Source organism: Ambystoma mexicanum, chromosome 4q (assembly GCF_040938575.1).
Source record: "Ambystoma mexicanum isolate Mex_15411 chromosome 4q, UKY_AmexF1_1, whole genome shotgun sequence".
Taxonomy (NCBI): domain Eukaryota; kingdom Metazoa; phylum Chordata; class Amphibia; order Caudata; family Ambystomatidae; genus Ambystoma; species Ambystoma mexicanum.
This window is the reverse complement of record NC_090928.1, coordinates 1,002,363,999-1,002,391,873: the sequence shown is the minus strand read 5'-3', so window position 1 is coordinate 1,002,391,873 and position 27,875 is coordinate 1,002,363,999. Positions and strand designations below refer to the sequence as shown.

Below are 27,875 nucleotides of genomic sequence, written 5' to 3'. Positions count from 1 at the left end.
TTAATAGATTCTACAGTAGAATTCACACATGCTTTTCTAAACAATGTCTTCAAATATGTTTTTCGCAGATCACTGTAGCACATACAGAGTAGCAGGAAATGGGTAACAGACTCTCGATCTAACCCACGCATTGGGCAGGTTTCAGAATTGTCAGCCCTCCAGCTATGCGTAAATGTCGCCACCTACAGTGTGCCAGTCTTGAATTCCAGTAATAAGGAACATGCACGGGCTGGAGTATTTAGAACCAAATACCTATTTCTGCCCAATGATGTACTCAGGGATAGATATGCCAGCCTCACTTTCAGTTTTAAGCATGAGATTATAAGGCGTTCTTGCGCTTCAGGTTTAGCAATCTATTTAACATCACTATTTAGACTAGGCAGCATATTTTGCAGGTTCTGCTATAATTCATCCAGCCGATCTAATTTGATGTTTAACGTGAATTAACCATTGGAGAGAAAGTCTACCAGGGTGGTTCATCAGATCAGAAAGTTTTTCTTGATACTTTTCCGACTCAGGCAAGCCCCAGAGCCTAATTCAATAAAAGAAAAACAGGTTTCCCGACCAAATGGTCCATAAGGGGGAAATGCCCACATTCCATTAAGAGTGGGGAATTTGGAAAGCTACGCGGAAATCTAAGTAACTTTTTCAAGAATGTATTCTCTGCTACTCTTAGATTTAAGCAATTGGTGTGGCCCCAAATCACAGCTCCATAGAGTTTCGCTGGTATTGCCTGGATGGTGTAAATATCTAGAGCAGGGGACACAGATTGCTCTCTGTGTGAGATGAAGAATTTCTTGAGGGCCTCCACTATTTATTTCCATGATGGTCTATGACCTAGTGGACTGTGCTACCCAAGAACCAGTGTCTGTAAACCTCACTCCCAGATAATCATAGTGTGTAACCTGTTCCAAGAGAGTGCCATCAATTTCCAGACTAAGGACCACAGGCTTAGATCTCCTTTGTCTGAACACTAATGCCTTGGTCTTCCTCCTGTTTAGGGTCAGACCCTGCTCTGAGCATCACAGAGTAAATCACTCCAGACCACGCCTGATTCCCATGGGAGATGTAGCCAACAAAACCAGGTTGTCAGCCAAGAATAAGGCCGTATAAACATCTGTACCAATTTAGGGGGATCTGGCCCTCCCCCAGTGCATTCTGCAGCCAGGTCCAGGATATTTTTGTTGATATAAAGACAGAAAAGAAACGGGGCAAGGACACAGCCGTGCGGCAAGGCTGCGTCTTTGCCGCATTTCTTTTCTGTCTTTATATCAACACAAACTCCTCCCGGGCCTCACCTCACAACTGCTGTGCTATTTCAATAAAGCTCAGCTATTACAGACACCAGCTGCACCGGCACCCCCCATCTCAAAAGGACCTGCCAAAGCTGGGCCCTGGGTACACTGTCAAAGGCAGTCTGTACATCAATGAACACAGCATAGACTTGCATAGGGTTTAATACAGTATATTTCTGGAGGATGGTAGACAAGCGAACGCACTGGTCCGCTGTGTTCAGCCCTTGCTGACACCCAGCCTGTAAATGGGAAATAAGCCCATTACTGGTCACCCAGTCCTGCAGTTGTTGAAGAAGGACCTTTGCAAAGAGATTCCCCTTGGACTAAAGCAATGACATACGCCTGCAATTGGCCAGGAGTTCTCTCCCCACTTTTTATATATGGGGATGATCTCTGAGCGACACCATGCTTCGGGGATATGCTCATAGTTGGTCATTGCTTAAAACAGCCTTGCCAATAGTGGCACCCAAATGTCCAGCTCATCCTCGTAAAGTTTGACCGGGATGTTATCAGGGCCAGGGGCCTTTTGCCCCTTTGTATTCGATAAGGCAGCTCTTATAGCCACCATGGTGATAGTAATAGGCAGCCTAATGTGGTCGATAGATATCTGTCCTATCTGCACTAATTCCATTACAGCAGGGCCTTCAGTGCAGGCCTCAGTTTGATATAGGCTACGAAAGTGGGAAAACCATTCTGATTCGGTGATCAGCCTGTTGTCATTAGAATACTACCGGTCAGCTATAATAGACCAAAAGGCCTTACTGTCCTTATTAAGCGAGGTTACCTATGTGTTTCACATTTGGATTTAAGGAATTCAGTTTTCCTAGACTTCGCAATGTTTTTATAATTGCTCCTCCTAATACGCAACACCTCCTTGTTCACCTTTCCACCAGTGGCAAGACAGACAATAAGGTCCTTCTAGCCAGACTACAAAGATCTTTGAACCATAAGGGATTCTGCTCAGTACTATGCTTGGAACGGGTCGCTACGATAGAGAACCAAGGATCAAGCTCACAGATCAAATGATCATAATCCATCTATACCTCGACATCCCCCCTGTCAACATCACATAAATGCTCAATAACAGGGAGGATTGAGAGGTAAATGGAATGCTTTGTCCCTGCCAACAAGATATTGGCCCACTTGACAACCCGTCTGGTGTTCCCAGATATCACTATTGGAACAGAAGCCACATTGCCAATATCCCACTTTCCCTGCCACCCTCATTTTATGGAAAGAGGTTTATGGTCATTATCCCTGCAATTAGAAATGAGAAACCTTTCCACTACAGCTCAGTCACCCATCGTAACCAAAATGTAATCAATCCTGTAAGAACAGTCGGAACCTAAAAAGGTGTCTTTCCCTGGCCTATCTTCAATGCACCTTCCATTACATGCCCTTAAACTAAGGCCATATGAAACTGTTGCTATCTCCAGGGCACATTTATGTGTCCGAGAGGGGAAGCTGGCCCCGTGCGGCAGAATATCCCAGTCCCCATCTACAACTTCACTGAGTCCTTCAAATTTATGGAGTGGCTCAAACTGGTGCTTAAAATCTTCACCTACAATAATACAACAGGGGCCAGATATCTTTGTCTCACAGATAGTTACAAGGTTATTCATTGTGGTCAATTTGCCCAATGGGTTATTGCCATGGGGACTGTTGTACACATTGAAAATGAGGGGTGTCAGCCTCTTGGTGTTTGTGGCGACAACCAGCTGCAAGTCTGGGATGCTTTCTCCACTCATCTTTGCTTCCCACTCTAACCCCACTGCAACCAGCATTAGCAACACCCCCACAGTCTACCTGTGGGGCCATTAACTGCAGGAATGTTAAGAGCCTTAAAACGCTGTATCTCAACAGGTAATACAGCCCAGGTTTCCTGCATATATATAATCTCATTTGAAAATACAAAGGCTATCCAGTCAGGGTCCATCAGATGTATAAGAATCCCAGAAACATTCCAGAAAAGCACCTTTGTACCTCCCAGGCCAGCTGGGCTTGGAGGTGGGGGGTAAAAGATGTCACTCCACCTCATCTAAGCAAAAGTCCCTTTCAGGGACCTGATTGTCATTCAACAATGACAGGCATGGTGGACAATGAAGCCATGCGTTAGGTCGACAGCGTCTCTGGGAAATTGATGACCCCCGGGGGATAGGTTCTTAACTCTATTGCCAGTTGCCTCTCTACCAGCTTAGCATCCCTCAGGTGCAGCTCTATACAATCACCATGCTCAGATGCCATACTGCCTCTGCCAGCCCATAAAATATCTTCGCCGATGACAGAGGTACAGCCCTTCACATGGCAAATCCAATCGATACGCTTATTAATAAGAGTGTCCTTATTTTCATAAACGCTGTTTCTTAGTTTGGGAACATTGCACAGGAAGATTGAATTACCCATTGGTACTCTGAGAGGCTTCTGAATTCTTGTTAAGCAAGTTCCTTCTCTGGGAGTTTGAAGAGAAATGTAATTCAAGTAACTAACTTTAAGTCAGGAGTAAATCAGAGTTGCTCACAGTAACTTCTTGTGAATGGAACAAATAGGAGCTCATTATAAGTTGGCCCGTATACAGTAAAAGTGCTGGTAATAACGTTTACCGGCACTTTTACGGACAGGACAACTACAAGTTTGCCGGGAGGGATGGAGGATTTGCCTCCAGCTAAAAGCTGGAGGTAATTCATACACCCTACCACAGTATTACCAACATTGTAATACTGGTGCCAGTAATATTGGCGAATCCCCCCATGGAGTTCAATGAGACTCCATGGAATGGGGAGTTACCGCCCTTACCGACCAAGTGCCAGTAACAGCAATTCTGTTTGCTGTTATCCTGGCGGTAATACTGCAGGATACCGGCGCCCTCGTAATGAGTCCCATGGAGTTTGAGATTGACTGCAATGGATGCCGGCATCCAATTACTTCAACTGACTTGGTGAATGTAAATTAAGGTGTTTCACATGAAATACGTGCGAGAGCAGATCATGCCTGTTTGCGTGGGGATTTAAGTAGTACTAAACCAGCTCGCAAGAAATAGAGTGCAATTCATGTATCTTTTTTAATTCTATTTAGGGTGCCCAGAGGGCCGATAAACCTCAGTATATTGCAAGAGGGACAACAAAAGCAATGCATGGTTTCATAGTATTTTTATTTATTGTTTTGCAATGAATAACCCAGGAACATAAGTGCACAAATGATGAAGATATGACTGGAGGAACTGGAAGATGCTTTATTGCAGGCAAGATAAGTGCAGCTTTTTGCTCATTGGCCACTTGGCAACAGACACACTGTGCATTTCTGCCACTGCTCATGATTACGGACACAGGCAGCTTGTAGTGGTAGGCAGAAAGCAAGATACAACACAACCTTGACCTGTCTGAGTCTCCAACACTCTACCTCCAAGTTCAACACACTAAAACACAACACAAGAAAACTATGCCATTTGAGGTGGACAAACAGAGCTGCAAAAATATGTGGTCTTCCTTAAAACCACAACAAAATAGAGTATATGATAATTTCAGCATGGAAATATGAGTAATGCAATGCAGGATTGCCACATAAACACTGGCAACAGATAGTAAGATCTCCGACAGGGGGGACGTCGTCTTGCAGCTAATGCAAGAAGAAAGGATGTTTGAATTTCACAGGAGCTCTTCGGCAGTGCCATCTGGCCTTATCTCTACCACAGGGGTCAAGTCCTAAAAATTAAAGTGGGAGACTCCTCATCAACCAACGCAATGGGAGGGGACGTCGCCAGAAATTAGCATATCAAGGTATAGTATGCACATTTCATTAAATTGGTTTTGTGTAACCATCCAAATTTCACAGGACGAATGGAATTTGCCTTTCATAAAATCAACACAAACACAAAACCAAGAGAGGATAATTTCTTCTAATAGTGTTTTTGAACACGTTAGAAGATGTGCATGTTTTAAACTCCAAGAACCAATACAAATGTTTTCCCTGGCACTTGCAGTACTGAAATGCAACATTTCACCTTTAGTTGTTTGTTGTTTTTCATCAGGTTATGTAGTGCAGTGGTGAAGTGTCCGGCCTACAAACCTAACAACTGTGGTTTCATCCTCGAGGTCATCTATACATTCATAAATTCAAAGAGGTCATTCAGTGTTTGTCATTTTAGCTGGGGGGGACTGAGTCCACTCTCTAAATAAAGTGGGGAGACTGCGTCCCCCCGCGTGTACCCTCGACTTGAGCCCTGCTCTACCAGCAACTCAGCAATGTGCGTCATCACGTGGCCCCATGGACACTGCAGGCGATGTATCCCTTTCTGGGGAACTGACAGCACATCCACCTGTTGCTTCTGTACTGCTGTGAAAAGGCCTAACAGGGGAGCATAGAAGAGGAAACATGGTGCACCAAGCAGGGAGAACCAAATTACCTTGGAATACCCGGGCCATTGTGGTTTGGAGGCAAAACCTAAAGGTCCCTTTTTGCAGAAGCCCAGCAGACAATTTGCCTACTCTGAAGGCTGACAGAATAGTGGCACAAGGCATCACAACACATCAAATTACTGATGGGTAGATACCAACTGTGAGGTCATGTTTTTGAGAAGGAGACCCTGGGGTTCTATGTGATATTATAAGGCTTTGCTCTCGTTGTTTATCAGATGTCACTTGGAAACACTCAGAGAATGTATCCAGTAGTTGATAGCTACATAACTATAATTCTATATCATTGTCCTTTTCGACTTTTTGTTCAATTTCAGAGCCAGCAAGCCTCAAATCTTACTATCCCTCTTGCATTCCCCTCAGGCCGTCCACGACACTGTTTCCAACTCTTTTGCAGCTGTTACATCTTGGATGTTTTCCCATTCCCCTTACCGTGCCTGGATTGACGCCTCACCCCTACACGCTGTCTGCAGAACATGACGGAGTACAATCCCTGTTGATGCGAGAGTCATGCCGACTTAGATCAGTAGGCTGTAATCTCACAAGTAACCTCTGCATCCTACCTATGCATAAGTAGTAAAGCATTCCGCTAGAACTGCGTTTTGCCTATTGCACACTTCATGGCTAATTGTTACCTGTTTACCTGCTCCACCTACCCTTCGCATGATATAACAAATAACTACAATTGTTAATTCTACCTTCTGATATTAACCACATCCTGATATTAACCACAACATAATACTGTATTCCACATTGCTAAACTCTTGGACAAGTGCTCAGGCCGTGTGTTCTGCCGTAATCGACCAACACTGGACTCCTACGTCCCTCGCAGTCACATCTCTATGTCTGAACTTGCTTCAACGGCCTGGTCCGACCTATGCATACTTGAGCCTTGTTATGCCCCTACTTATCAGCAAAGTGCAGCCAATCATTAGACAAACATATGCCTATTGCCTACAATTGTATGTAATCAGTATTCCTCTACTGCCCACTTGCTTAACCTGACACATTGTTCCACTTTAGCGGCTCTAGTACTAATATTGTTGTGCCCTGCCCATCCGTTCCTTAACATCCCAGCTTTAATCTGCTCCAGTAACTAGAACCTAGTCATGCACCAGCTCCTGCTAAGCATTTTGAGTGTAATACTCAGCATTTACCCCATGCACGATGGCAGCCCCTACCCTATCTATCACCGCTACTGGCATTGGGAAATCTCTTCTAGACCAAAAAGTTACCAAACATAACAACCTGACCTCCTCTACGCTTAACAATGCCCAGCTACCACTCCAGCCGACGGATTAAACTCTATGCCACCAGACCTACGCATAATCAACCATGCCCTACCTCAATCAGAAACTCTAGACTATGGCATAGATTCAACAAAATCAATTATTCATCTACTAAGAATACTATCAAAACTAGCATTAAAGCCAGACCAACAGGCCTTAAACAAGCCAGCATAACCATCAAGACAGCTAACAAGATGCCGCCCCATGCAAACATTTCCTAGCGATTAAAACAGACTCTGAAGGCAAAGCCTCCTCCATCAAAGGGGGATTCATTAACCCAGTAAGTGCCAAGGGCGAGGTATCTCGTCCTTGGGATTACCTCCCTGTTGCCAAGGACGAGATATCTCATCCTTGGCACTTAAGGGCGTCCTTGGCACTTAAGGGGTTAATGAAATAGAAAACGTAAGAAGGCATTGAATGGCGAAATACCAAAATCAACAAAAAAGGCCTTGGCACTGGGAGGAAAAACCCATGGCAGTTTAACAGCCCATGCTCTAGACATTAACAACCTCATAACTACAAACAACTTGGGACTTCCTAGCTATTACTAAGACCTGGCTCCAAACCACATCTGGTCCTTTACTCTCATTTGCCATACCAGACAAATACACAATTATCAGGCAGGATAGAATGTCTGCAAAAGGTGGTGGTGTCACCTTTATTGTAAAAACCTCATTAGGTCGATCAAGGTACCCATGTCACCTATGCGAACTATAACCATCCACATTATGTATAAACCACCAGGTCCACTATCTTTCTTCAAGGAAGACACAATTCTACTCCTCGCCACTAATTCTAAGCCAGGATCAGAACTCATGCTCATGGGAGATCTCAACCTAGGACTACATGGCCCTAAAGACGTCAATGCATTAGCTATCGCCAACAGTATCTCAGAACTAGGCTTCAACAACGTATCTCCCAAGCTAGCTATAATAAAGGTAGGCTATTAAACTGGATCACAGACATCAACTGCGACACTAGCATTCTCTCCAACGAGTCATGCGCCTGGTCCGACCATCATACTATTCTCTTTACCTTACAGGACGGTAATCAACCTAAGATTGACAGGCCCATGGCACCTCCTGGACTCTCCAGAAATATATGCGTAATATAACAGCACAAAAATTACTCCTGCTACTTCAGCCCACCATTAACCCTACCACCTTAAATGATGACCCAACCTCTCTAATTGACCTGTACAACGTCACTATACTTAACGCCATCAACAAGATCGTGCCTTTAAAAATGCAAAAAGCTAAACCTCGCACTTGAATACTTGGTTTACCCCGAACCTTAGAACCCTGTGCAAGAACAAAAAGGCAGCTGAAACCTTATGGAAAAGCCTCCTCTCAACATCAAACAAAGATCATTTCCTAATAGCCTCATCTACCTACAAAAGAGCAATCCTCCAAGCTAAAAGTGACTTATACATTGACCGGAATACAAAAGCCAAATCTAATACAAAACAACTATTCAGCATCTTCAGAGAGCTGGAATCTCCTACTGCACCACTTGTAACTTGTACAAAAGACTTCACATGGTGCACTAATATTCAGAAATCTCTCTCTGATAATATTGAGCTCCTTCAAAGTACAATAGAGGCAAAAGAAATTAGCCTGGCCACCAACACACCCCAACTCGCAATGCAAGTACCCCCACCTGTCCAACATGATCTGTTCAAGTGTTCCCCTCTCGCCACTAAGGATGTCGAGGACATTATTGCAACCTTGAAACCATCCAGATGCCTGGGTGATGTTTGCCCAGCAATAATTATCAAAGAGACAGCGAAGAACCTGGCGCCCTTCATCACAGCGTTAATTAATGTCTCATTTGCAACTAGCACAGTACCCACTAATCTGAAGGACGCATGGGTATTACCTCTACTAAAGAAACCTTCCCTTGACCCTAACACCCGACGAATTACAGACCAATTACTACAGTGCCCCTCCTCCAAAAAATTCTGTATAGGGCTGCCTGCCTACAGATCCAGCATCATTTGGAAAGTAAAAATGTACTAGGGCTACGTCAATCAGGTTTCTGATCTAGACATGGCATGGAAACAGCCCTGATAGATCTGTTAACGCAAATGGAAATTATAAAAGACAAAGGTAACCTAGCACTCCTCTTGTTACTAGATCTATCTGCCGCCTTTGTCTTAGTGGATCACAAAACACTTTGCAACCACCTTACATCTGCAGCCCACTTATCTGACGAAGCCACCTCTTGGATTCAGTCCTTTCTCAACAATACAACTACAAGAGTGTTTGCACCCACTGCATCCACTATTCCAGTTCCAGTCACCTCTGGAGTCGGCCAGGGCTCATGCGTCTCCCCTAAGCTTTACAATATTTTCAAAAAGCCCCTCCTTGATGACCTCGACCAGTTGGGTGTCTCCTACACAAATTATGCAGACGACACCCAAATCCTTATCCCTATTACTGGTGATTATAACATTGATTCCAAACGCCTAAATGTCATCTACTTAATTATTCAAGTTTGGACAGCCAAACATGGATTCTGTTTTAATGACGATAAGACGGAGTTGCTCCTTGTAGGATCCCAAGCAAGACTTAACAGACTGAACAAACAATTTAACGTTTTCAATATTGACGGCAATAATATCAAGGTTTCTAAAGATGTAAAAACCTTAGGTATCTACATTGACTCTTGACTCTCTTTGATGAGACAAATTAACGTGATTGCCTCCACTACTGCATACATCTGCAAGCTAATTAACGGTTGCAGACCATTTCTGACCACAGGCAAGTGCATGACCTCAGCCAGGGCACTAGTCTTATCCAATTTAGACTACTGTAATGCCCTCTACTTAGGAATTAACCAATACAATCTAAAAAAGTAACAAATTCGCCAGAATAACGCGCTCAGATCAGCAACTAACTTCCCTAGATCACACCATTTCTCGTAGCTGAGGCACAGTGTCCAGTGGCTATCAGTCAATCATAGAATTAGACTCAAGACCCTATCACTCACTTTCAAATGCCTAAATAATCTAGCACCTAAGTACCTGTGTAACAAATTCAATCGAAACTCCTCGGATCGACCTGTTAGATCTTCTCAATGAAACTGCCTTATTATTCTCAATGTTCAAACTCCAAAAATCTTAGCAGCCAAAACTTGGAATCCGCTGCCTGCAATCCATAGAGCTGAAACCTCCCTCTGAAAATTCAGAAAACAATTCAAAAACTTGGCTTACCTTGAATGAACCCTAACAACTTGCTCATGAGCTATGATTCTCCACCTCTGTACCTGCACTATGATATAAATCCTTATACAGTCCTAACATTGTACATTAGACTGTAAATTGTTGCTAATGTTTGCTACTGACCTACTGTAAATGTACTCTCACCATGTAAATATTCATTTCATGTTAACTGCTAAAACTTATTATATGTAACTGTAAATATATATTCTATTTAACTGTAAGAAATGTGCCCAGACGCCTAAGGGCTTGGTTTGCACAATATAAATAAATACAATACAATACAATGAATCCCAAGAAAATATAAATCCACCTCTTCCTGATTGTTGTACATGGTTGTTGGGAACAAGTTAATTCATATGCTTCTTAAATTGCCTACCACTTCTCAAATGTTCACTCTGTTTATCTGTTAACTCCCGCTCCCTTTTTGTTTACGTCTACAACGTTTCCTGTGCATCATTTTTGGATGAATTCATGGCTGTTCACTGCACTCGGTTACCTGCCTTTTAAAAGTCTTTGCTCTTACATTCAGCCTCTATTTTTCCACTAATTTCCTGTGATTTACCCTCATTTACCATACTCCTCCGCAACTTTACATTTTTTCCTATTAACAGTTGCAATATCTTATTATTTTCCATCAACTTTCGTCATGGTCTGAAAAAGTATCCTCTCTTTGAAGCTTCTCCTGGGAAAAGGCCCCCAGGCAAATTCATTATTATAAATGTATTTACAATGGGATGTTTTGCACGATCTGTACACTTTCCTTTTCAGTCTAACATGCTTTGTTGAAAGTACCATACAAGCACAAAGGAAGCCTGAATGATGCAACACTGAGCGGAGCCGATGCTAGCGGGTTCTGTATCTGGCAGGATTAGAGTCAAGTTTCTACAGGTGACACTGCATGCCCTGTTTCTGTTATTGACTGTTCCCTGAGGTATGCGGGATACAGGCCGTCGAAGGTAAGTAACGTTAAGTTTATTAAATTATCAAGAGACCCAGCACCCTGCACTGAAACTCTCTGCCCACCGCCGTCTCTCTTCGCCTCCCAACCGCTTCCCTAGAATCCCCACCATGTATACCAAACAATAACATTCTAACACCCTACGCAGGTAGGGCACCGATTCCCTAGCAACATGAAATGCAGAACATAAGATACAACATTCCCCTTTCTTTTCTGCTTGCTGAGAGTGGCACTCCATGACTCCTGTCAGCTTGCCATCTGCCTGTACCAGCACCCACCTGTATCAATTTGTTCACATTCTGCCTTGTGAAACACCACTACTCCTTGAGCTGCTTGTTCTCCACACTTCTGGTTCTGACCATTCTGTCTATGTTATGGGGGTGGCTGGACTACAGCACACCTGGGGGAGGTTTCTTAATGCCCTTCTTTTATTATTTCATGGGAAGGGCTCCCCACTTGACCTATGTTCCCGTTCCATCCTACCCCATTCTGACCCATTTTTCAACTCCCAGCTCCTGTTGTCTTCCTGGTGCAGTGATCCATTAAGTCCTATGGGAGCCACACAGAGGATGTCACAGAAAATGTAGATCTGGGAACATGACTCATTTTGGTCTGACAGTTTGGATTATGAGCTCCACCTCTTGTTCCCGCTCCTGATGCCATCACATGTGTCTTCACATTGGTTCATGATCTCTTCCCTGTTCCTCTTCTCCAAGAAGGATGTATTGATCAGTGGGAATGATACGAGATGTATGTAAAGGAGGCGGCATTGCAACAGATGGACCGTGAACTGATTCAAACCTCAGTGGGAGGAGAGCAAAGGCTGGCCTTAATGGCAAACTGAGCTCTCTTTGATTGCAGGTGAGCCGACAAGAAGGATCTGTTAAAAAACGGATCATTCATGAAGGGTGAAAAATTCTAAAAGTGCAATCTTGGCAGTCCAGCCCTAAGGGAACCTTGAGCTCTCTAGGACCTCATAGAACTTGAGGAGGAGGATCCAACGAAAACCAATCCTAGCATAAAGTGCACAAAGCGCTCTATGTGCAGTCTTGGCTGTCCCTCCCTAGCAGAACGCGGCTTTCGAGCAAAGCAGTAGAGCTGAGGTGAAAGATCCATTCAAAATTACCCTAAGTGTGATGTTTGCAAAGTGCTATAAGTTTAGTCTGCAGGCTCTGGCTAGAGTGTAGCTTCAGCTGTTTCGTTGTCGTTATCTCTAGTCAGGAGATTTTGGAAGGGTTGGATTGGATGTTCTCCTCTGGGCTGGTTTTGATGCTCCAACTTGTATTGTATTTGTATTTATTTGTAATTATACCATGCTTTGCGCCAAACAAATGAAACACTGTACTTGAAATGCAAACGATGGAGAGAAAACGAAATAAGACAGGTAAGCAGAGAAAAGATAGTCTTTGAGGTGAATATGGAAAAGAGGGTAAGATGAAAGGGAAAACATGGGAAGCAGAACTGTGTTCAAGTGCAGCAGGGCCAACAGAGTAAATAAAACAGAAACATGATTGAGTACAAGAAGGGCAAGGAACAGTAAGAAGAAATTAGAAGTTTAAGCGGAGAGAGCAGGGAATAGAAGGACACAATGGAAGACAGATATGGTTAAGAAAGATTACGAAGAGATTTGAAAACTAAACAGAGGAAATTGAATTTAAGGCAGGAATGGAAAGGAAGCCAACAGAAATAGAAGAGAGCAGAAGAGATAGAATGGTGAGAAAACAGAGCGAAAAGTAGGTGAATATAAGCATCATAAATAGATTTAAGAGGAATTAAGTGTTAGACAGGAAGGCCAAAGAGGAGAGAAGAGAAGTAAAAAAGACATGAATAAATTAGTGAGAATACCAGCAGTTTAGAGGCATGAATAAGACAAGAACGACAAGGCCAACATTTTCAAATGGTATTAAGAATTAAGATGTGCACGACAGGAGTGGGAAATAGAAGAGCTTTGATGTGCAGTGAGTGGCGAGTGAAGAAAGAATCCAGATACACTCCAAGATGGTGAGCCATAGGGCAAATAGATAAAGTAGAGGGAGTAGAAGAAAAAGAAGTGGGTGGAAGTTTAGGAGGAATCCTAGAAGCAGGAAAGAAAAGAACCTCAGTTTTAGAAGAGTTTAGGACTAGAAAGTAATCAGCCATCCATGAATGGATGGCTATTAGGCAAGAGGATATTTTGTCATGGATCAGAGATGAGAAAGATCAAAAGGTTGGCTGTCGTCATCATGGACATGGTGTGAAAGCCTGAAAGAAGAGATAATAGGAAAAAGGGGAGAGGGAAAATAGTAGGTGGACCAAGGATGGTGGGAGAGGCATTAGCAGCCCAGGAGACAGAATAAGTGCAATTTGATATGATTTGAACCATTTAAGAACAGAACCAGAGAAGCCAAGAGAGGAAAGCAGAAGAAAGTGGTCAACAGTGTCAAACGCTGCTGAGAGATCAGGAAGTATTATGACAGAGCAGTGCTTAATATAGCGAGCAGAAAGTAAAGAATTACACAATTAATGAAGAGCAGTTTTTGTAAGATCGTGGGGCCAAAACCAGATTGGAACTGGGGAAAAGGTGAGTTATATGTGATAAAGGAAGAAACCTGAAAATAAACAGCGCACTAAAAAGGTTTAGACAGATGCGGGAGAAGGGATCTAAGATGAAAGTGAGATGGAATAGAGGAGTGTAAGGAAAGCTTTTTCAAAATGGGAAAAATTGTTGCATGTATAAAGGAGGAAGGAATGACAGAAGTTAACAGAGAGTTGTTGAACCAAGTAATAGGAAAAGGAAGGAGAAAAGGATAGACTATTACAGTAAGAGAAGACGGAACAGGATTAAGAGGGGCAGAGATAGGGTGTGCTTTAGCCAGTAAAGCAGAGATAAGAGCAGCCACAAGGAAGGGTGAAGAGAGATAAAGAAGCAGAAGATGAAGATAGAGGGAGGAATGGAGGGATGGACGGGAGGAATCAGAGGGGGTAATAACAGGACAAAGGAAAGTGACTATAGGAGAAAATTAAGAAGCAAGATCAATAGCAGAAAGAGAAGAAGAAAGGGTGGGCTCAGGAGAGGGATGCAAGAGAAAATGCGACAGTGGGCCTCATTACAAATGTGGCAGAAAGGCAAAAACGGCGCGGTAGTGCTACTGGCGATGTTGTTACCTCTCTGCCACACTGACCAGGCGTGCAGACCAGCACCCGCAAGCAGAATTTGTGATTACACAGGCACCATTCATCTCGTAATGGGCCGGTAATGGCCCATTCGCGGGTGCCGGGGCCAGTAGCGAGTTTGGCGGTAGCCATGCCCTTTCTACCGCCAAACTTATAATGAGACCCAGTGGGCCTCATTCCGAGTACGGCGCTAACCAATGGCGCTATTAACGCCTTGGTTGACGCCGTACCCGGACCGGCAGCGCCTTGGTGGATGGCGGAATTACCGCCCCATTCCAAGGTTGGCGAGGCGGTAATTCCCCAATCCCCATTTACCCTTCCCCATTCCCATTCTTGCCCCATAGGGCATAATGGGAGTGGGGAAGGTGTTAATTACGCCACCGTAAATTACGGTGGCGTAATTAACATCAAGGTCCCTTAGCGCCATGGTTTTTAACACCTGCTAAAAGCAGGTGTTAAAACCTCCATGGCGCAAAGGGAACTCGGAGTATGGCGGTAAGGGATTACCGCCACCGCTCTCGTTAGCGGTGGCCGCTATCCCTTACCGCCATACTCGGAATGAGGCCCAGTGTCTTGAAAAGACCAGGATGAGAAGAGTAAGAGTGCAGAAGATTAGAAAAGTAGAAACTCTTAGCAGAGAGAAGAGCAGCATCAAATGCAAAATGTAAAAGAGTAAGCCAGGGTTGCAGGGATTTATAGGTGGGAAAAAAAATAGAGAAATGACAGTGGTTAAGAGAGAAGAGGAAAAAGAGGAAGCAGCAGCATCGGCTGAAAGCAAAGCAAAATCAGATAATGAGGGAAGTGAAGAAGTGCAGGTAGATATGAAGGAAGATGTATGCAATGTGTGGGGATCGCGACAAAGAAAGGACTTAGCAGGGGATAACAGTTGAATAGAAGCTGGGATAATCAAAAAAAGAGAGTAGATGATGGTTGGAAGGATGAATTGGCAGGGCAGACACAAAGGCCATAGGAAGAGGGGAAGAAAAGATTACATAAGAGAGGATCCAGAGATACAAAAGGGACAGCAGACAGAAGATAGGAATCTAGGATAGATACTAAAGGGACAGTAGAGTGAGTGGAAGACAGATGGAGATTGACATTTCCAAGAAGAATAAGAGGGGTATTCAGGGAAGGAGCACAGAAAGAAAAGTCCTGTAAAACAAGAAAATTGATACTCAAAAGATGAAAACACAGGGAAATCAGCAGGAGAAGTAAAACCTGTAGAATTGGAGAAAAGAGCAACAGGAGTAGTGGTACTAATAGAATAAATCCAAGTTTCAGTAATGCACAAAATGGGCAAGTTAAAATGAAAAACCAAGTCGAGAGCAGAGTGGGCCTTACTGCAAAGAGAACCCACATTCCCTAAAGCAATATTGACAGTAGAAAGATAGTGTACACAGGGGGGTAGATACGGTTGGACAGGTTACGAAAGGAAGAATGCCGAGGGGGAGAATAGGATGAGCAGTGAGACAGGATGAATGAGGACACAATGAACAGTAGAGCCAAGAAAGATGTTGAACATTTAGAAAAACGAGAAAGACAAAGAAATGAATAAACAAGTGCCAGGATGGACTTGAGTGAAAAGTCATCTACAAAGACTTTGGACACTGATTGTAATGAAAGTCAGGACAAAGCAGGTTGCAGCATTGCATAATTGCGGGAAGAACTGTACCAAGAGGGGGAAAAGAACAATGTTTTAGATATTAAGACTGAGGATTGGAAGAGAATGAGGATACAATATAGCATTGAACCACAGACGGCCTCAAACAGCGGTGCAGAGACTTTGCCAAACATCGGCGGGCTTCGTTCCGGAAGGATATCTTAACCCTTCCGGCCTGATAGGGATGGGGCAGATATGAGCGGGCAGGACAACCGAGGCTATTGGAGCCTTTTTCTTTTAGTCAGTTGTACAGAGTTGTTCAGGTAACAAACTAACACACCAATTGGTCTTAATGATCTTTACCCAAGTCTTCACAGGGCTATTCGGACACATTTGACATTGTTCACTGTAAAATGTGTGTGTGAGTCGCCAAGCATGTTGATACAATGTTAAAATCTGATGACAAAATAGTTGTTAGCTGCCTAGTGAGGTTTTATGAATAGATAAGAAATAGTTAAATATGTACATGTTTTATTTTAATCGTATCTTATTGTATCGTATGGTCCATGCATAGTATTTGAAGCAGTTTTATGAATATTTTAATAGGCTAAAAGCTAAACAATAGTCAACAAGGAACATGGCTACTAAAAGATCTTTGGGATTTTGCACACTTGATAGGTTTCTATAAAAATATGTGGGTGTTAAACATGCACAAGTCATGGCAGTGAAAGCCAATTTACACTGAACGAATGCCCTGAACAAATCAAGGGAACGTCTAGATACGGTTTATTTTCTTATTAATGGGACAAAAAGACATGCTTGCCTCAGCTAGTATGGCAAGCATGTCAACACGTATGGGGCAGAGCCGCTTTGGTCTGTGAGAGAAAGGGTTGAACTTGCGACATTGACAAATCACACTGGCCTCTAGATCCTGCCTTTACTGTCATGCCCAGCGCTGAGTAACTAGCATAAACTATGCATGAGCTAATGAAATCATGGCAGTGGAAGCCGAGGACCCCCATTCTGAATTTTGCAGAGCAGTCAAAAAGTGGTGCTAATTCTGTTACTGAAACTTTTTTGGGCGGTAATGGAATTCACACAATTTTAGCGCTCTGCCAAATACCGAGTTTAAAGCACTTTAACGCCAGAAATCGGCTTAATTACCACAGTGCAAAAGCCGCTCATGGTAATTCCTCCAAAGCCCCAGAAATGGGGACTAACACCACCTCACCACCTTAACCGCCATGTGCACTGCTGACCAAAATTAACAAGCATAAACCATGCATGGTCAAATGGAATTTCGTATATTGTGAGAATGTATTATATGATATGATAAATCATTTATAACGCGCATGAATACAAGTGTTTCTAGGCGTGACAAGACAAGCAAGAGGAAGACAAAGGTGAACAAAAAAACTATCTTAGTAGACCTTGTGTCATTCAGATCGTGCAAGGGCAAGGGGAAGGGAGAGGAGAAGTGCCAGGGCAAGGAAAAGGGAGAGTGCAATAGCAAAGCTCCAGCAAGTGCCGCCGGGGTGGCCGGTTCTAAGTAAATGCAGGGAGGCAGGGGACTATAGGGTTACAGATACAGTCCCTAGTACGCGGTAGGCCCGAAAGCAGTGCATGGGGCTACTGGCCGTGAGGGAGCCTGGTCTCTTTTAAATTCAGATGGAGGCCATGTAACCAGTTAGTGCAGCAGACAAGAACATCAGCAGGGGAGAGAGAGAGAGAAAGCAGAGTTGAAAGGGAAATTCTTGAGTTGCTTCCGGAACCTGAGGTGATCCTGGACAAGTTTGAGAGAGGCAGGGAGGCTTTTCCAAAGGGAGGCACCAGCAGAGGAGAGATAACTACCTCCCACTCTCAGCCTGGAGAAGCATCTGACCCTAAGTGAGTTGGAGGGGGATGAGCGTAGGGCTTGAGAAGAAAAGTGCTTGGGAACAGAGAGTTGGATGTAGTGTGGTCCCCGGCCCCAGAAAGCCTTGAGGACAATGCAGAGGGTCTTGAACTTGATCCTTGCATCCGCCAGTGGAGAGATGTCAGGACTGGAGAGATAAGATCCCTGGGTTCGAAGCCAAGCACAAGTCTGAATTAGTTGCAGGGGGCAAAGAGTAGAGGCAGGCAGATTTCAGAAAGAGGCTGTTGCAGTAGTCCAGCCTAGTGAGAACCAGGTCTGTGGAGACAGTGAGCCTCTGGGGGAAAGTGAGAAAAAGAAGAATACCTCTAAGTAGGGGCACCTGGTAGTGGGACTTCTTAGAGACGTCCGTGATGTGAAGAGAGAAGGAGAGGGTGGAGTTGAAGATGACACCAAGGTTTTTTGCCTCGCAGGAAGGTGCAGGTAGTGGGCCCAAGTAGGGGCGGCCAGAGTAAAAGTGGGAAAGCGGGAGCAGTGGTCCCAATGAGAATGATCTCAGTCTTACTGGCATTTAGGCTGAGATCATTAGAGACACACCATTCCTGAATCACGGATAGGCAATCAGCAATGAGCGAGAGAGGAGATGAGGCTGAGAGGAGCCTGACGGAGAGGTGAGTATCATCCGCATAACACTGAAAGTTACGAGAGAAGTTAGCCATGAGATGGGCCAGATGTGCCAAGTAAAGGTTGAAGAATCCGGGTGAGCGGATAGAGCCCTGGGGAACACCCCATGTGGAGAAAAAGGTGGTGGAGAGAACGGACCCCAGTTGGACCTGGGAGGGCCAATTGGAGAGGAAGGAGGTCATCCAGGCTAAGGAAATGGCATTTGTGATGTTATCTTTGATGTCTTGGGTGTTAGTCTTAGCAGTGCACGGTGGTGGCACGAGTTATGGTTGCTTAGCTTACCATACTGGCGAATTTCTGGTGGGGTTTTTCGGTTTTACTTGTAACCATTACATCCCTTTAACGTTTTTTCATTGAATAAATGTATATATTCACAAAAAAAACTTTGTTGAGGGGATGTTATGGTTAAGTTGCCCTAACAAAAACATGTACACTTCACTACAAAAATACTTTCCACCTCCCCTTTATGCTTCAAATTAAAACCGGAAAACCCCTGAAATTCGACAGTTATGGTAAACTAAGCCCCCAACCCTGCCACCGCCCCTGTAAACTGCTAACACTAACACCCAGACCATGAAAGATGTCATCTAAAATGTCAATGATGACATCAATGATGACATCACTTGTTTAGCCCCTTTCTTTTCCTTCCCTGCCATACATATATATGTGCATTCAGTAAAAAAAAATCACTAAAAGAATGTTATACTTCACAGTGCATCCAAACACCACTGTACATTCCCCCATTATAATAAGCTAAGCAACCATAACTCGCACCATCTACGTGCATTGCTAAGACTAACACCCAGGACATCAAAGATGACATAGCAAATATCATTGATGACATCACTGATGACATCACATGTGTGCCTCACTTATTTTGGTGCATTGAAAAATGTAAGCTAGGTGGTTTTATTCACTGACCAGCACAATATGAAAATATCAGAGTGACCCATATACATTTTTTGCAAAGTTTGGTGAGGATTCGTCTAGGGGGAGCTGAGTTATAAGCCACCCAAAAAGTGCTCTTCCTATGGAAACAGCAACTTAACCATGGCCGTGTAATATATATATATAGTGAAAAAACTTTGTTAAAGGAACGTTATGGTTAAGTTGCTCTACTAAAAACCTACGAAATTCAGTGAAAAAACTTTGTTAAAGGGACATTATGGTTAAGTTGCGCTACTAAAAACCTATGAAATTCAGTGAAAAAACTTTGTTAAACGGACGTTATGATTAAGTTGCGCTACTAAAAACCTATGAAATTCAGTGAAAAAAACTTTGTTAAAGGGAGGTTATGGTTCCAAGTAAAACCGAAAAACCCTTGAAATTCGCCAGTTATGGTAAGCTAAGCAACCATAACTCGCGCCACCACCGTGCACTGCTAAGACTAACACCCAGGACATCAAAGATGACGTCACAAATGGCATTGATGACATCACTGATGACATCACATGTCTGTCTCCCTCTTTTTTCCTTTACTGACATATCTAGGCCACATGGTTTTCTTCAGTAACAGTCATGAACTACAAATTGTAAACGTACTATATTTGTAGACTTATCCTTCAAGTATGGTCTTACAGTAATTCCCCTAGGGTCCAGTCATATCATATGAAACATATACATAGGGGAAGACACAAGCTTGAAAGACAGCAATCCTTTCTGTGCATTAAAATAATCAGTAGAGTTATCAGCACTTTCTGATAGTTCTGTTGTTTTTTTATTACTATACTTTCCCTGTATATGCTCATATTTGTATACATTGTACTCACACTACTTTCCTTAGGGTCCAGTCACATCATGTGATACATATACATAGGGTAAATAGCAGCTTTGAAACAGAGCAATCTTTTATTAGCATAAAAATAATCAGTTATAGTTATGAATTGTCGCTGCTACTACTTCTGCTTTTTTGCTTACTTCACTTTCCCTGTGTTATTGTGTCTTTATGTTTTGTCTGTAATAATGCAATTATATAATACGTGGGTTTTATTAGCTACTTATTACATATTTCACAGTACACAAAACTCTAATAAGAAAACAGTTATCATTTCATTATTCAACATATCAACATTATGAATATTATACCTTCATCATGTATGCTGCACACAATGCCTATGTTTCTGCATGAGTAGCTTACTATACTGTAAAGAACTTCATAATAGAATGCCATTTATATCAATGCATTGTTTAATGCACTACGTAGCTCATGATATTTATTCCAATGATCGTTGTCACTTTTTTCTCAACATTATAATAAGAATCCCTTGAACAGACATTTCATGAAAAGTAAATGCAAATGTGATGTCATCAGTGATGTCATCAATGCCATTTGTGATGTCATCTTTGATGTCCTGGGTGTTAGTCTTAGCAGTGCACGGTGGTGGCATGAGTTATGGTTGCTTAGCTTACCATAACTGGTGAATTTCAAGGGTTTTTCGGTTTTACTTGGAACCATAACGTCCCTTTAACAAAGTTTTATTCACTGAATTTCATAGGTTTTTAGTAGCGCAACTGAACCATAACGTCCCTTTAACAACGTCCCTTTAACAAAGTTTTTTCATTGAATTTCATAGGTTTTTATTAGTGCAACTTAACCATAACGTCCCTGTAACACCATTTTTTTTTACTGCATTTCATAGGTTTTTATTAGTGCAACGTCACCATAACATCCTTTTCAATAGATGAAGACCACTAGCATCTTAGGTCCTCAAAGTGGCAACCCCAGGTGGTAAAAAAAAGATGTTTCTTCCCAAACCGGGACGCCGCAGGTGCAGGAAGGAAAATCTTTTACCAAGATGGCCACCATGGAAAGGGAAGGCGGGGTGTATAAAGAGAACACAACAGGGCATGAGCGGGGGGTGGGGGGGAACAGGAGAGAGACACGGGGCATGAGCGGGGGGTGGGGGGGACACGAGGGAGACACGGGGCATGAGAGGGGGGTGAGGGGTAACAGGAGAGAGACACGGGGCATGAGAGGGGGGTGGGGGTAACAGGAGAGAGACACGGGGCATGAGCGGAGGGTGGGGGGAAACAGCAGGGAGAAACGGGGCATGATCGGGGGGTGGGGGGCAATAGGAGAGAGACACGGGGCATGAGAGGGGGTGGGGGGTAACAGGAGAGAGACACAGGGCATGAGAGGGGGGTGGGGGGTAACAGGATAGATAGACACGGGGCATGAGCTAGGGGTGGAGGGCAACAGCAGGTAGACACGGGGCATGAGCGAGGGGTGGGAGGCAACAGCAGGGAGACACAGGGCATGACCGGGGGTGGGGGGCAACAGGAGAGAGACACGGGGCATGAGAGGGGGTTGGGGGGTAACAGGAGGGAGACACGGGGCATGAGCGGGTGGTGGGGGCAACACCAGGGAGACACAGGGCATGACCGGGGGGTGGGGGTAACAGGAGAGAGACACGGGGCATGAGCAGGGGGCAACAGCAGGGAGACACGGGGCATGAACGGAGGGTGGGGGGCAACAGGAGAGAGACACGGGGCATGAGAGGGGGTTGGGGGGCAACAGCAGGGAGACACGGGGCATGAGCGGGGGGCAACAGCAGGGAGACACGGGCATGAGCGGGGGGTGGGGGGCAACAGGAGAGAGACACAGGGCATGAGCGGGGGGTGGGGGGAACAGGAGAGAGACACGGGGCATGACCGGGGGGTGGGGGGTAACAGCAGGGACACACGGACATGAGCGGGGGTGGGCGGGTGGGAGAAAGACACACGGACATGAGCGGGGGGTGGGGGGTAACAGGAGAGAGACACGGGGCATGAGCGGGGGGTGGGGGTAACTATACTACAATCAAAACTAAACAATGAACAACGTAGCATTTTTCAAGAAGTAACAAAACAAATTGCACATGGTGTACAACATGAAAATAAAGAATGTTCCTGCCATAATTATAAACCTATACTACTGTACGTCAGTGGTGAAGCTGGTTCTGGCAAAACATTCCTAATCAAAATCATCAGTAAATTCCTTCAACAATTGACAAACAACAAACTGTCAGCTGTTGTCACTGCCTCCACAGGTTTAGCTGCCTACAACATAGGTGGTGTTACATTACACTGATTACTACTATTACCAGTAGAACACCAGAACAAATTAGACTATTACAAACTTTCTGCAGAAGCTGCAATGGAATTACTCAGAGTATTGAAACAAATGAAAATGCTACTAATAGATTAAGTGAGCATGGTCTCCAACCTGATGTTAGCTTTCATTCACCTCAGATTACAAGAAGTACTCAAAACAGACTATGAAGAGCTCTTTGCAGGAAAACACATTATTGTTTTTGGAGATCTGCTTCAAGTAACACCAGTAAAAGGTGAGCCTATTTTTAAAACATTAGGACACAAACTCTGCCGTAAAACTGTTGGCAGCATTGGAAATGTCAACCTTTGACAACATTTCCAATACAGAGAATTAACAGAAAACATGCGGCAATCTGCAGATCTCACTTATGCCAACATTTTAAAAAGTATTAGAGTTGGTATACTTTCTAAAGAAGCAGAAGCAATATTGAAAACCCAGCACATTAATGCACTTTATGGCGATAATGCATGTGCTACAGATGTTATGGAACAATTAGCCCACAAAAATGTCAATTGTATGGTCTTAATGCCAACTCTTGCAAGCTGTTTCAAATTCAATGAAATCATGCTAAGTAAAGAAATGCAACCAATCATGGAGATTAGCGCCACAGACAAACTAGATGTACCTGGTATGACACTACCCATGTGTGACCAAGCCACAACAAGACTAAATAGTTTAGAAAAATCAATCTCAAACACAGCAGGCTTAGAAAAGATATTAAAATGATCCTTAAATTGCAGAGCAATGCTTGAACGTAACCTTGACGTGGACCAAGGACTAGTTAATGGAGCACTGGGTACAGTTGTTGGCTTTCAAACATACCCACGCGACAACAAAATTCAGTTTGTCAATATACTCTTTGACAAACTTTCAGAAGTAAAAAGGATAGGATGCTAAACAGCTAGATCCTTCTCTTCAAAGATATGTATGTACGCAGAGAACAATTTTCTCTAACTCTTGCATACGCAGTCACGATTCATAAATCACAAGGTCTTACCCTAGACAAAGCAATGATAGATATTGGTAACACAGTCTTTAAAGAAGGCATGAGCTATGTAGCACTATCACGCTTACGTACACTTGACGGTCTATTTCTAATCAACTTTGATGCAAGTAAAATAAACGCTGATATTCCTTGCATTTTAGAATACAATAGACTTCGCTCACTATACACCCCCCACCTAAACACATATTCTGTTCCACAAAAAGTAAAACGTTATAAAAGAAAAATAAATCAAACAGAAATGAAACAGGATGTCACTGCAAATCCTCCAAAGAGAGTAAAAGAAACTAATACTTCATCAAGTACCACAAGCAAAAAAGAATCAATTAGGGAAAGTAAACCAGGTACTTCTTTAAAGAAGGAAGACAAACTCCAAAAAAAGCAGTTAGATACAGAACTACCTGGACCATTTAAATTCTCAAATATAGTTGGTGTAAGTTGCTATGCAAATGTAGCAATGAATATTCTATTTCAATTACCACCAATTGTTGACAACATTTACTTACACAGTACAGACCCATTGTGTTTGCAAATGTTAGTACTTCACAGAAATGCAGCAAACAATCCTGACAACGCGTATAGTGTTTATGGAATAAGACAACAATTGGACTACTGTGCTGGAATGGTGAAATTCACTATAAACTCACAGGAAGATCCACAAGAATGTCTAATGTACTTACTACAAGTACTGGAAAACAAAAACATACCCATAAATGAAACATTTCAGATTTCATACATGTGGAAACATACATGCACTCTCTGCAACAATGTGACACAAGAAGAAATCCCCAATGAACGCTTCATATATATATCAATACCAAATTGTGAATCCATTCCATTTCAGCGACTTGTACAAAATGCAAACCATGGTAGATTATGCTCTACCTGCAATTCAGATAATCGCTCCACGTTAGTAATACAAACACATAGTAAATACATAATACTAATGCTTCTACGTTACAATGCAGATGGTACCAAAAACAACTGCAAGCTGACTGGATTCACACATGGTCAAATATCACTTGGTAAGAAAACCTTCACAACAATAGGTATAATCTACCACGCAGGAGCCACAACCAATTCAGGGCACTACACTGCATATATAAAAAAGAAATGTGGATGGTTTCAATGTAATGATAGTACCATTACTCTAAAGCAGAGATTACCAGGAAAACTTACAAACGCTTATTTGATGTTCTTAAAACCAAAATTTGATAACCAAACTGTATTTAAACCCTAAGTAAACTTGTGTTCAAAAAATATAAACTGTTAGAATACTCCAAAAGCTATCTAACTGCTCAAAGATTCTACAACAACTAATCAGATAAATGAATACCACTAAATTAGACCAAAAAATACACAGTTAGAATACGCCAATTGGTATCTAACTGTCCCAAAATTTAACAATATCCAAATAGATAAATCAATACCACTAAAATATATCAAAAAAATAGACAGTTAGAACACGCCAATTGGTATCTAACTGCTCCAAAATTTTATAATATCAAAACAAATAAATAATATGTTACTGCTCCAAAAAAATACAACAAGCCAAAGTATAAAGCATTAGCCAGAAACAACAAGTGAACACTGAAAACAAACAAACAAATAAACTGTAGCATAACAGAAAAAGGTTTTTTTTTAATCCAACATGGATTTTTTTTTTCTCCCTCAGACCCATTGATTTTAGCAACAAATACAGAAACTGAGCAAATTGCACAGGACTCTGATTTGTAATCTAATAAATATGAGGGTCCAAAAAAAAAAGTATATTGATTATACAATGTAATAAGTCATTACAAAATACTAATACTAACATGCTATTTTCTTTTATCACAGAAATTAACAAGAAATACATGTACTCCGGTTACTAGACCAAACAGTAAGTATACAATAATAAGGAGAACCATAGCAGCATATCACGTCCATAGTATCTAATACCTTTGTTCCTTATACATTTGTTTTTCACCCAAAGTTATAAGCAAATATGAATGTGATATGCTGCGGTGGTTGTTGCCAGGGCATAGAGTCTTGGGTGCATGGCCAAATGGCCAAATGGCCAATGGCCATGCAACCAAGACTCTATGCCCTGGCAACAACCACCGCAGCATATCACATCCATAGAGTCAAACATTTCAACTATGGTCTATGGAAACTTTTAATGTCTGCGGACATTATGAGTGTTCTTAGAACACTTTCAACTTGACAACGAACAATATGGACAGTGTCCTCAGAACACCCCCATTTCGTTTATTTGCGAACCTTTCAGGACACCATGAGTGTTCTAAGAACACATTCAACTTGACAGAGAACAATACGAACAGCATCTTCAGGACACCCCCTACAAACATTCCCCGGACACCGCGAGTGTTCTTAGAAGCGTCTTCAGAACACCACCATCTTGTTTATTTGCGAACATTTCAGGACACCGCGAGTGTTCTTAGAACACATTCAACTTGACAGAGAACAATACGGACAGCGTCCTCAGGACACCCCCTACGAACATTCCCCGGACACCGCGAGTGTTCTTAGAAGCGTCTTGAGAACACCAACATCTTGTTTATTTGCGAACATTTCAGGACACCGCGAGTGTTCTTAGAACACATTCAACTTGACAGAGAACAATACGGACAGGTGTCCTCAGGACACCACCATTTTGTTTATTTGCGAACATTTCAGGACACCGCGAGTGTTCTTAGAACACATTCAACTTGTCAGCCACAACCCCCATTCATATTTGCGAACATTTCAGGACACAGCGAGTGTTCGACAACGTCTTCAGAACACCCCCATTTTGTGTATTTGCGAACATTGCAGGACACGTGAGTGTTATTAGAAAATTTTCAACTTGACAACGAACAATACGGACAGCGTCCTCAGGACACCCCCATTTTGTTTATTTGCGAACATTTCAGGACACTGCGAGTGTTCTTAGAACAGTTTCAGTTTGCTTGCGAACAAAACGGACACATATTGAGTCCTCAAAACACCCCCCATTCAGTTTATTTAGAACATTTCAGAACACCCGTGATGTCCACAGACAAATCGAACACAAAAAGAACGTCTAACACATAAACAAACACAACTTTCATCCTATCTCATACACTCCCACCCTCCCAAAACACTCCTACACACCAACACACTCTACTAAATACAAATTTTGAACTAAGTTTCACTGCGCTGTCCGCGGACGACCGCATATCCAAGATTGCGGGCGCTACTGAAAATCTGATGCGCTTCACGCTCCACGCCGCCCAATCAGCGAACACGTTGCATGTCCGCGAACATCGCGCAAGCCGATTGGCCAATCAGGACACTGTCCGCGGAGCGAACAGGGAAGTGTGTCCGCGGACCGAACACAGATATCACTCATTTTTTGGACCTACTTTTTGGTCATTTTAAAAAAAACTACTTTACGGATTTTCACCAAATTTGCAAAAGCACGCTTTCGGGACCAAGTTGCTGCTCCTGGTCCAAATTTGGTGAAAATCCGTCCAGCGGTTTGGGCTGTAGACACGAGCAAAATTGTTTTCCCATTCAGTCTATGGGGAAAAAAAAAGTTTTGAGACCCCCCCTATAACTTTGCCCCCCCCCGGGACGAATCCTCACCAAACTTTGCAAAAAAAATTCAGAGTGACCAAAATACTTTATTTGCAAAGTTTGGTGAGGATTCGTCCAGGGGGAGCGAAGTTATAAGCCACCCAAAAAGTGCTCTTCCTATGGAAATACCAACTTAACCATAACTACATGGCCACTACCGTGGTCATGTAATTAATATATATATATATATATATATATATACATATATATATATATATATATATATATATATATATATATATATATATATATATATATATGTACATATATATATATATATATATATTTATTTTAGACTGGAAATGGGCAGCGGAGGCTCACATGGTCAAACTCAAACTGGAGCATAACACTGCCTCAAGCACCAATGAAAAAGTGGCCCGCAGTTGTAAATGGATATTCATTCCTTTAGTTACAAAGTGTTTGAATAGTACCAAAGGGGGTGATTTTTTGTTAAAATGTAAGCACATTGTGATATTTAAAGAATATGTATTTAGCAACAATGATCAAAACTACTAGCTGCACAGTGAAGTAACTCATCAAACTGGGCCATATTGGCCAAAGAAGTGGCCCATTTTGACTGGCCCACACTAGCATTTTGCATTTTTGGAACAAGCATTGCCCTATTGCCCTATAGGCCAGTACGAGCCTGGTGGCTCATCCATAATGGGCGAGGGGGGCATCCACCCAGTGGCCCCCTCACCCAGTGAGAGCCAGAG

At 42.8% G+C, this 27,875-nt stretch overlaps 1 protein-coding gene across 1 annotated transcript in view; it reads right to left on the bottom strand.

Moving 5' to 3' along the window:
- The window catches only part of KCNK2 (potassium two pore domain channel subfamily K member 2), an 845,778-nt gene that overhangs the window by 317,559 nt on the left and 500,344 nt on the right, over positions 1–27,875 (bottom strand). The gene's annotated exons all lie outside the window — the stretch shown is intronic.